Here is an 11165-nt window from a genome sequence, read left to right on the forward strand (position 1 = left end):
GTTCTCTTTCCTGTGTTTATATGATTACATATAAATCATAAATTTATATGATTGCCTAACTGTGGGACATTCTTTTGTTATTTTTGTAGCTAGGCGCAATTAAGACACACTCAAGCCTTGCTTTCCTGAATATTGTTACACCCCATTTAGGTGTCTTTAGATATCTCTGTTCTCATCATAGCATTTATTGTACTATTTAACTCTCGTATGACAACACTATTCCCCCTTTCAAATCTTATGCTTTGATAAGAAAAACACCTCTGGAAGGGATTTCTTAAATTTAACTTTGGGTTTATTTCATACTAAAAGTAATAAAATAAGAGCAACTACCAGTGTTTATAGAGGGCAAATAAACACTGGGAAAAGGAAGTGAAATAAACCAATTTGCCTTGGGTAATCATGAATAATCATCCAAATGTTTTAAATCTCAGGTGTGATTAGATTTTATTTCAACACACAAAACAAAGCATTTAAGCCCATAAAAATTAGATCACCTTTTAAGTTTATTTATTTATTTTAAGAAAGAGAGAGAGAATGAATGAATGAATGAATGAATGAATGAATGGGAGAGGAGCAGAGACAGAGGGAGAGAGAATCCCAAGCAGGCTCCGCAATGGAGCCAGATGTGGGGCTCAAACTCATGAACCATGAGATCATGACTTGAGCCAAAATCAATAGTCAACACCTAACAGACTGAGTCACCCAGGCACCCCAATTAGACCACCTTTGAAATAAACTGATTTTAGGAGTATGTAGGTCAGTGAGAAGTAAACTCCTTCTTCTGATGTAGCAACCTAAGGAAATCTACTGAGAAATAAATTCACACCTATGGTGGAGGGAAAGTAGGAAAAGTACTATAAGAAGTTTGACGCTGCTGTTATCTTGTGTTCTGCTTATTTAGATGACACTTTGGGACTGAGTCTGACTTCTCTGACTTTCCATTAAACAAATAATTGAACTGCTGGGGGTGAAGAATATCAGCTAAGACATACTCTAAGAGGAGACACAACCATAATTGTCCTGTAATGACATCCACTCCAAGGAAGAACACTCGGACATTGAGGTCAAAGGGGGGATTTGGATGACATGAATGATGTGGGTAGTTGACATTGCCACACTCTCCTTTTATTGAGTAGGCACAATAAAACAGGCTCTTTTAAAACCCCAGTGTTGAATTCTTATTCATATTTCAGCTTGTAATAGTAGCTTAGAAAGGAAAGGAATATAGCAGATATGCTACACAGAATAATGCCCACACTAAAATATGTCCATGCCTTAGTCCCACAGACAACATTTAACCTGCTGTATTATTTTGTTTGATTTAGTCAATATTATACAACATATTTTAACACAGTTATACAGGCAGGTGGACAAATAGAGAAAATACATGAATCCCCATATAACATATTTATGAGATTATTTTTCCTGAAGACGTTTGATTTGTCATCTTTGAGAATGGCTCTTGTCTCTACCTCTTTCTTCTTTAGTTACCTGAGGGGGCTTTGAAGATACAGACATTCATTTACTATTGTGATATTCTCCCCAGTATGACTCTCCAGAGATTAAATATTATGAACATGGGGAAAAAATATGATAGTCTTAATCACAACATGAATCTTATGGTTCCTACAGGCACATGCATAGATTTTTGGTACTTTATAAACTCACTGAAGCCCTAAAACTGAGTTTCAACAATAGTGGGAACTTAACTGATATTCTGCCTATTGAGAATTACTACTTGATTCAAAACGAACTTCATATCTATTTATTTTAGGACTAATGTCAACACCTACTCTCATAAACTAAAGCAAACAAAAATCACTCCCATTATGTTCTCTATCTCACTGAATAGCAGCAATATTTGCTCATTTGCCTAACACAGAATTCTGGAAGTTAAACGTGACCTATTGCTTTCTTTCATCCCCCAAATCACATCAAATACTGTTCTCTGTCAATTTACTACATATTCCTTCACCTCTCCATCTCCCTAATCATTTATTTAGATCAGGCTAGCATCATCGTTCACCCTACTTGCATCAAACTCCAATTGCCCCTGCAACCCATTCTCCATTGTAACATTACAGAAGTTCCTCTAAAATGTAAGCACATCATTTTACATCATTCCAATGATGTAATTTTACATCATTCTTAAGACTATTTGCAGAGTATCAAGTTTGGGATGTATCTTGGACAGAAAAACAAGATGTCCAGAATCTGGTGAGTTCTGTATTTGGGAGCTTTTAAAATCATTTATCACTTTTCACTCCAGGGTCTTCTGCTAAGGATTAAGGTGGATAATTAATTCCATGTCTCTCCATGGCTTGAAAGAATGACATGAATGAGATTGGAGTCCTGACACAATGTGAAAAAACTTACCAGCAACCATGAAGATGGCCTATCATAATACTACTCGATCCCATCCTTCTTCCTTTGTCCTGCTGGGGATTCCAGGCCTGGAAATTTTTCACATCTGGATTGGTTTCCCCTTTTGTATTGTATATCTGATTGCACTCCTGGGGAATGTTATAATCCTCTTTATAATTCAGACTGAGCCTAGTCTCCATGTTTTACTTCCTGGCAATGTTGGCCTTCACTGACCTAAGCCTGTCCTCTGCCACTATTCCCAAGATGCTGGGCATCTTTTGGTTCAATTTCAGGGAAATTCTTTTTGGTGCCTGCCTTGCACAGATGTTTATGATTCATCTGTGCACTGGCCTCAAGTCTGGGATACTGACAGTCATGGCCATAGATTGCTATGTTGCCACCTGCAATCGCCTCTGAAAAACAAGGTGGTGACCATTCTAGGTATAGTCATGATCGTGAGATCTTTAATCTTTGTTATTCCTTTTGTATTCCTCATCTTGTTGTTGTCATTCTGTGGTGCCCATATCATCCCCCACACTTACTGTGAGCACATGGGCATTGACCGTCTTTCCTGTACCAGTATCAGGACCAATAATTTACTTGGTATGGTTGCTTTTTCTGTGGGATTCATTGACCTAATTGTAATTGGTTTTTTGTACATGAAAATACTCTATACAGTCTTTTGTTTACCATCGTGGAATGCCCGATTCAAAGCTCTCAACACCTGTGGCTCCCACATCTGTGTCATGCTCATCTTCTACATCCAGCATTTTTCCCTTTCTGACCCACCACTTTGGTCATAGCATCCCTGGATATATTCATATATTTCTTGCCAATCTACATATGGTTGTACCACCTGCACTCAACCCTGTTATCTATGGGGTCGGGAAAAAGCAGATTCAGGAGCAAGTCTTAAGAATTCTTAACCCTAAATATGTTTGATCCTCAACTTCCCAAGTCTTGATGAAATATATGATATACATAAATATATATACATGTTTGTGTGTGTGTGTGTGTGTATAGTATACGTGTGTGTGTGTGTGTGTGTGTGTGTGTGTGTGTGTAGTGATTGGATTCAGCTAGAAGGAAAAACCAAGGCCCAGTGCAGAGCTTATATTCTAAACACTATCAAGTACTATTGTATCATACCTGTGCTTTAACTCCTATGGACTTTCTAAACCAACTTGACAAAATCATCTCCACTGACATCACTAATTATGTTCTTGCCCTCACCACATGTCATGACCACTGTTCCACTATATGGCTATATTGTATGTATGTTATTCAACCTTACTCTTCACAACTGACTAAACTTGCCAAAGGCTGCCATAAGTTGGCATGATTTAATAGGAATATCTCTGTTATTAGATTTCTATAAGATGATTCTGGATTCTGAAATGTAACAGAATTAATCAGTTCACAAAAAGAAGTTCTGTGAAACTTTCTAAAAGAAAACAGCTAGACTTTATCTTATTTTTCCTTCTCTTACCCTATGTTCATCTGTTTTGTTTCTTAAATTCCACATATGAGTGAAATCATATATTTGTCTTTCTCTAATTGACTTATTTCACTAAGCATAATATATTCTAGTTCTGTCCACATTGTTTCAAGTAGCAAGATTTCACTCTTTTTGATAACCAGGTAATATTCCATTGTGTATGTATATATATGTATGGAATATTATACACACACACACACACACACACACACACACACCACCTCTTCTTTATCCATTCATCAGTCAATGGACATTGGGCTCTTCTTAATTTGGCTATTGTTGACAATTCTGCTATAAACTTTGGGGTGCAAGTGCCTCTTTGAATCAGCATTTTTGTATCCTTTGGATAAATACCTAGTAGTGCAATTGCTGGGACATCAAGGAGTTTTATTTTTAATTTTTTTAAAGAACTTCCATGATGTTTTTCAGAGTGGCTGTACCAGTTTGCATTCCCACCAACAATGCAAGGGGGTTCCCATTTCTTTGCATCTTTGCCAACATCTCTTGTTGCCTGAGTTGTTCATTTTAGGCATTCTGACAGGTGTAAGGTGGTTATCTCATTGTGGTTTTGGTATGTATTTCTCTGATGATTAGCAAAGTTGAACATCTTTTCATGTGTCTGTTAGCCATCTGGATGTCTTCTTTCGAAAAGTGTCTGTTCATGTCTTCTGCCCATTTCTTAACTAGATTTTTGTTTTTTGGGTGTTGAGTTAGATAAATTCCACATAGATTTTTATTTTTTTTAAAAAAAAAATTTTTTTTAACGTGTATTTATTTTTGAGACAGAGAGAGACAGAGCATGAATGGGGGAGGGGCAGAGAGAGAGGGAGACACAGAATCAGAAGCAGGCTCCAGGCTCTGAGCTATCAGCCCAGAGCCCGACGCGGGGCTCGAACTCACGGACCGCGAGATGGTGACCTGAGCTGAAGTCGGACGCTTAACCGACTGAGCCACCCAGGCGCCCCATAGATTTTTAATACTAACCTTTTATCAGATATGTTGTTTGAGAATACCTTCTCCCATTCCGTATGCTGCTTTTAGTTTTGTTGATTGTTTCCTTAACTGTACAGAAACATTTTATCTTGATGAAGTCCCAATAGTTCATGTTTGCTTTTGTTTCCCTTGGCCTCAGTGATGTGTCTAGTAAGAAGTTGCTCCAGCTGAGGTCAGAGAGGTTGCTGATTGTTTTATCCTGTAGGATTCTGATGGTTTCCTATCTCACATTATGTCTTTGATCCATTTTGAATTTATTTTTCTGTATGGTGTCAGAAAAGGGTAGAGTTTCATTCTTCTACATGTCACCATCCAGTTTTCCCAACACCATTTGTTGGAGAGATTGTCTTTTTTCCATTGGATATCCTTTCCTACTTTGTTGAAGAGGAGTTGACCATATAATTGTAGGTCCATTTCTGGGTTTTCTATTCTGTTCTATTGATCCATGTGTCTGTTTTTTGTGCCAGTACCATGCTGTTTTGATAACTACAGCTTTGTAATACAGCTTGAAATATGGAATCATGATGCCTCCAGTTTTGTTTTTCTTGCTTCTTGATATAGGCATGAATTACAATATACTTCCCTCTTAGGACTGCCTTTGCTGCATCCCAGAGGTTTTGGACTTGCTGTTTGCTTTTTTTTTATTTTCATTTGCTTCCATGTATTTTTTTAATTTCTTCTTTAATTTTCTGGTTAACCCATTAATTCTTTATTAGGATGTTTTTTAACTTCCATATATTTGAGGGCTTTCCAAATTCTTTCTTGTGATTGACGAATTCTCATAGCATCATGATTGGAAAATATGTATGGTATGATCTCAATCATTTTATAATTGTTCAAGGCTGATCTGTGACCCAGTATGTGATCTCTTCTGGAGAATGTTCCATATGTACTTGAGAAGAATGCATATTCTGCTGCCTTAAGATGGAATGTTCTGAATATATCAGTTAAGTCCATCTGGTACAGCATGTCATTCAAAGCCATTATTTGCTTGTTGATTTTCTGCTTAGGTGATTTGTCCCTTGCTATAAGTGGGGTGTTAAAGTCCTCTACTATTATTATATTTTTATCAATGAGTTTCTTTGTTTCTTATTAATTGATTTATATTATTGATTTCTTCCAAGTTTGGGGCATAAATATTCACAATTGTTAGATATTCTTGATGGATAGATAGATCCATTAATTCTGATACAATGCCCTTCTTCACTTTTGTTACAGTCTTTGTTTTAAAATCTACGTTGTCTGATACAAGCATGGCTACTCCAGCTTTCTTTTGATGTCCATTAGCATGACAGTACTCTATCCCCTTACTTTTACTCTGTGGTTGTCTTTACGTTTAAAATGAGTCTCTTGTAGGCAGCATATAGACAGATCTTTTTTTTTAACCATTCTGTTACCCTATGTCTTTTTATTGGAGCATTTAGTCCATTTACAATCAGTGATTATTGGAAGATATGAATTTAGTGCCATTGTGTTGCCTGTGGAGTTGGTGTTTCTGGTGATGGTTTCTGGTCCTTTCTAGTTGTTGTTGCTTTGATATTTTTTGTTTGTTTGTTTGTTTTCTCCACTCAGCAATACCCCCTTAAAATTTCTTGCAGGGCTGGTTTAGTGGTCATGAACTCCTTTAGTTTCTGTTTGGGAAACTCTTTACCTCCTTCTATTCTGAATGACAATCTTGCTGGATAAAGAATTCTTAAGAAATAAATAAATAATAAAATAAGGATTATTATTATTATTATTATTATTATTATTGGCTGCATATTTTTCTGATTCAACACATGGAATGTTCCCTGCCACTCCTTTCTGGCCTGCCATGTTTCTGTGGATAGATCTGCTGCTATGATCTGTCTTCCCTTGTAGGTTAAGGACTTCTTTTCCCTTGCTGCTTTCAGGATTCTTTTCTTGTCTGTGTATTTTATGAATTTGACTATGATATGCCTTGGTGATGGTTGGCTTTCATTGAATTTAATGGGAGTTATCTGTGCTTCCTGGATTTTGATGTCTGTGTCCTTCCTCAGATTAGGGAAGTTTTTAGCTATAATGTGTTTTAATAAACCTTCTGTCCCTCTTTCTCTGTTTTCATCTTCTGGGACTCCTATGATGTGACTATTAGTACATTTTAATAAGTCACTGAGTTCCCTAAGTCTGCCTTCTCATTCTATGACCTTTATTTTCCCTCTTTTTTCCAGCTACATTATTTTCCATAATTTTATGTTCTGTATCACTAATTCACTTCTTTGCTTCATCCATCTTCATTTTTATGGCCTCCATTTGGGACTGCATCTCAGTTACAGCATGTTTAATTTTGGCCTGACTAGATATTAGTTCTTTTATTTCTGCAGTAAGGGATTCTCTAGTGTATTCTATGCTTTTTTCAAGCCCACTTAATATCCTTAATATTGTTTAAAGTTCTAATTTAGACTTATATATCTTACTTATATCTGTATTGATTAACTCTCTGGTCATCATTTCTTCCAGTTCTTTCTTTTGGGGTGAATTCCTCCTTCTTGTCATTTTGGAGAGAAAGGGAAAAAAGCAAAATAAAAAAAAATAAAATTTTTTTAATTGAAGAAAAATTTTAAAAATAAAAGAAAATACATAGCTAGATCTTAGCTCTGTTTTATTTTGCTTGTTACAAAAAGCTTGATAGAAATAAAGGTAGAAAGAAAAGAAAAAGAAGAAAAAATTAAAATTTAAAAAAGATATAAAAATAAAAAATAATTTAAAATTTTTTTAAATAAAAAATAAATAAAATTTTAAAAATTGCTCTTTTTGTATCAAACAAAACAAATACAAAAATAAAAACAAATGCCAAATGACACAAGATCCTTTTTCTTCTAGAGCTGAAGCTCTACAACACTCTATGATCAGTAGACTTGGTGTAGGCAAAGGGTTTGTGGTGGTCTTCTGGGGGACATGCATGTTCTGATTCTTAGATGTAATTGCCCTAGTGGAGATGTGCCTGCAGGGTGCAGGGGGGTGGGACCTGGTGTAGCAGCTCTGTTCTCCATTGGTGTTGCTGTTTAGCTCACTGAGGTGGATCAAGCTGGAGGGTACAGGGAGAAAATGGCTTAAGGGGATGCATGCTGCCCCTCTTCAGTAAGCTATCACAGATGCTCAGTGATGAGCCCATGTCCCTGGTTTCTGTCAGATCCCCACCTCACCTCATCTGTGTCTGAGCTGTCTGCCTACCAAATGGCACAGTACTTCTATGTTTTATCTCAGGTATGACCATGTTTCAAAACCCCACACTTCAGAGGCCCGCACAGCACAGAACTGCACTCGTCATCTAGGAGAGGGTCTCTCTGCGTTGTATCCAGTGACAGCTTGTCACAGAAGACAGCCACATGACCACACAGACGGCCAGTTTACAGTAAATTGCAACACACAACTGGGGCAAGGGATTACTGCCTTCAACCAGCATCTTTTTTCCTAAAATGGTGAGTGGCACATCTCGATGGTGCCCACAGGGTCCTGTGTCCATGGAGAGGCTGCATCACTAATTCTGAAAGCACTCCCAGCAGGGGAACTGCTTCTCTCTGTTTGACCCTAGGGATCCTCAGGCTGCCTACTGCAGGGCTCAGGTCTACTCTCCCACTATTCAGTTTCCCAGGTGCAAACCTGATAATTTTGCGGGCCTCCAAAACTTCAGAATCTGTGTTCTGCTGTTTATAGAAAACTGGAAGTACACTAACCCTCTCCTTTTTCCCTGTCAAAGGTTTTGGGGAGTAGTTTTCTTGTGCAGTCCTCTGAGTGTGTTTTCACTTTTTTTTCCCCAGTGCTTTTTCTCTCTCCTCCTCCTCATGTGCTACTCCCACCTCAGTCAGGGTTCCTTTGCCTGGGGAGTGCTCCCAGCTCTTTTCTCTCACAAATTCTACACAGTTCCTACCTTCTGTGGGTCATTTTTTTGATTTGTAGATGTACAGCCTTGTTCTCTAAGACTTCTGATCAATTTCTTGGGTGTTCAGAATGATTTGATAATTATCTAGCTGTATTTGAGGGAGGAGGCAAGCTTATGGTTGCCCTATTCCTCTGCCATATTACCTCCAAAAAATTTCAGTAACATCTAAAATTAATATTATTCTCTTAAGTCTAACCTCTGATGTTTCTTAGGTGCTCCCTAGTGATTTACATACTTCAATACCTATAGAGGTAACAATTGAATCCAATGAGACCTCACTAATATCTCAAATATCTTTACAGCATACATGCAGGGATCTTATGTAACATAACTTGCTTCTAGTATCATTATTAAAGCTATGCCCACCAGGATAAATCAGGACAAGACTGTGGTAGCAGACAGATACAAGTGATAATTCAAAGAACTGGAAAGATATTGCCATAACTTTTATCCATCATTATTTGCAAACTGTTTCTCAAATTTTTAATCCCCCAATACTTTTGGTCCTGCCCAAACCAGGAATCTAGCATCCTTCCACAGCCAGAGGGCACTCCCCGGCAGAGTCCCAGGTGTCTGCAGAACAGTGTTGGTGTGTAATGGAAGTGCAGGGCACCGACCATGTCTGCATTAGTTTACCACTGTGCTGGTCAGATATTCCCATTCCTTATGCAAGTTAGCTCTGTCCTGCCACTGGTTCTTCTAGATAATGCCTGTTACAATTTCTAAAGAGGTATTTAAGATATTCCTGCTACTGCAGTTGGTCCAGAAACTATAAATCATGCACTTCATCTCCCTCCTTTACCAGTCATTCTAGATATCTCTCACATACAATCAAAGTTTCTAGAAGTCATTACTTCTACCTGCCTGGTTGTCCATTGCCCCCTCTTCTCTGACACATGCTCTGAGGTGGGCATTAATGTGAACTGTGAAGATCTGCATGCTTTGTGCCAAATCCCATTAGGGTATTCATATACTTTTTGCCTCTGATTTTCAAATCTTACTAATCCTCCCTTTATACCAAGTCGATGACCAGATGTACTGCTCAGAGCACTGTCTCCATCTTTGCAGTTAACCCATGATTGAGGTTGCAGTGAGGTAACAGTCCATTTCTACCTTGCACATCATGAGCTAACTCACTCATTCATATACCCAAGCTTCTTCCTCCCCTTTTATCTAATCAAAGGGAGCTTTCCTGAAGCTACAGGTGTTAGGAGAGGGAAGGACATTCATGTAAATTAGATAAGCCAAATAAGCTCTGAGACAAAAGCTAGCGTAATTTGTGCCCTCTGTAGTTGCTCTAGGCAACTCCAAAAATACTATTCTCTTAATAGAATGGATTGCTGCTCTGCCTGTACAAGTTGATTATTTCTTGCCTCAGACAGTTGGAGCTGTGTTTTGAATTGTGACTAGCTCTCTGAAGAAGTCTTTGCTGCAAACTTTATGGGTTTATCCTGGGACCCTTATATTATGACTTGTCAGAGTCCACATAGATTCTTTATCTACCATTAATACCATTGTATCTCCCAAACACAACTGTATCTCCAAAATCGTATGGTCTGAGAAGTGGGGTTGCTGAACTTCAGCCTAAATGTGCTGCAGAGTTCTGTCTTGCTCTTGGCCCCAGTAAAAATTGTGAGCCTTCAAAAAAAAAAATTGTTAACCTTCAATGTCACCTGTTGAACAGATCATGGATCATATCAGAATTCTCAATGGTGTTACGTGTTGTCTCCAATATCCAAAAAGGCCTCTTTCTTAGTGATAAGAGGTGAAAGATACAATAGTTTGTTCCTATAGATGATGGTGATGTCTGAGCATGCTCCTAACCAATGGAAATGTAAAAACATCCTGACTAAGGCAACTTCCTGAATCTTTTTGGCATTTCTCTTCTACCCTGTCATGTGCATGTGTCTTATCAGATAATCTAGGGTTCTTGACACTTTCTGTGTAACCAAACTGATTAATATGATGTTGTCCATATAGTGGATCAGTGAGATTGGAGTATCAAAATGCTCCAGGTTCTATAGAGTGATGGAAGGGATAAATGAACAGAAGCAAGATCCATCTGTATTCTGTGCACAAGATCCATTTTAGACCTAAAGATGCATGCAGATTGAAAGTAAAGGGATGGAAAACATTTATCATGCAAATGGAAGTGAAAAGAAAGCCAGGGAGCAATACTTATATCAGACAAAATACACTTTAAAACAATGATTGTAACAAAAGACAAAGAAGAACACTATATAATCATAAAGGGAACAATCCAACAATTACAACAATTACAATTACATATATTTATGGCTCCAAGATGGGGGCAATCAAATACAAAAAGCAGATATTAACAAACAAAAAGGAGGTAATCCTTACTTCCATAAAGGAAGTAATCCTAATTGCATAGAGGATGCAATCCTT

At 37.7% G+C, this 11165-nt stretch overlaps 1 pseudogene; it reads left to right on the plus strand.

Moving 5' to 3' along the window:
* Positions 1-2390: 2390 nt before the first annotated feature.
* Positions 2391-3306, plus strand: LOC125146500 (olfactory receptor 52E5-like; annotated as a pseudogene).
* The last annotated feature ends 7859 nt before the right edge of the window (positions 3307-11165 follow it).

Source organism: Prionailurus viverrinus, chromosome D1, assembly GCF_022837055.1.
Source record: "Prionailurus viverrinus isolate Anna chromosome D1, UM_Priviv_1.0, whole genome shotgun sequence".
NCBI lineage: Eukaryota > Metazoa > Chordata > Mammalia > Carnivora > Felidae > Prionailurus > Prionailurus viverrinus.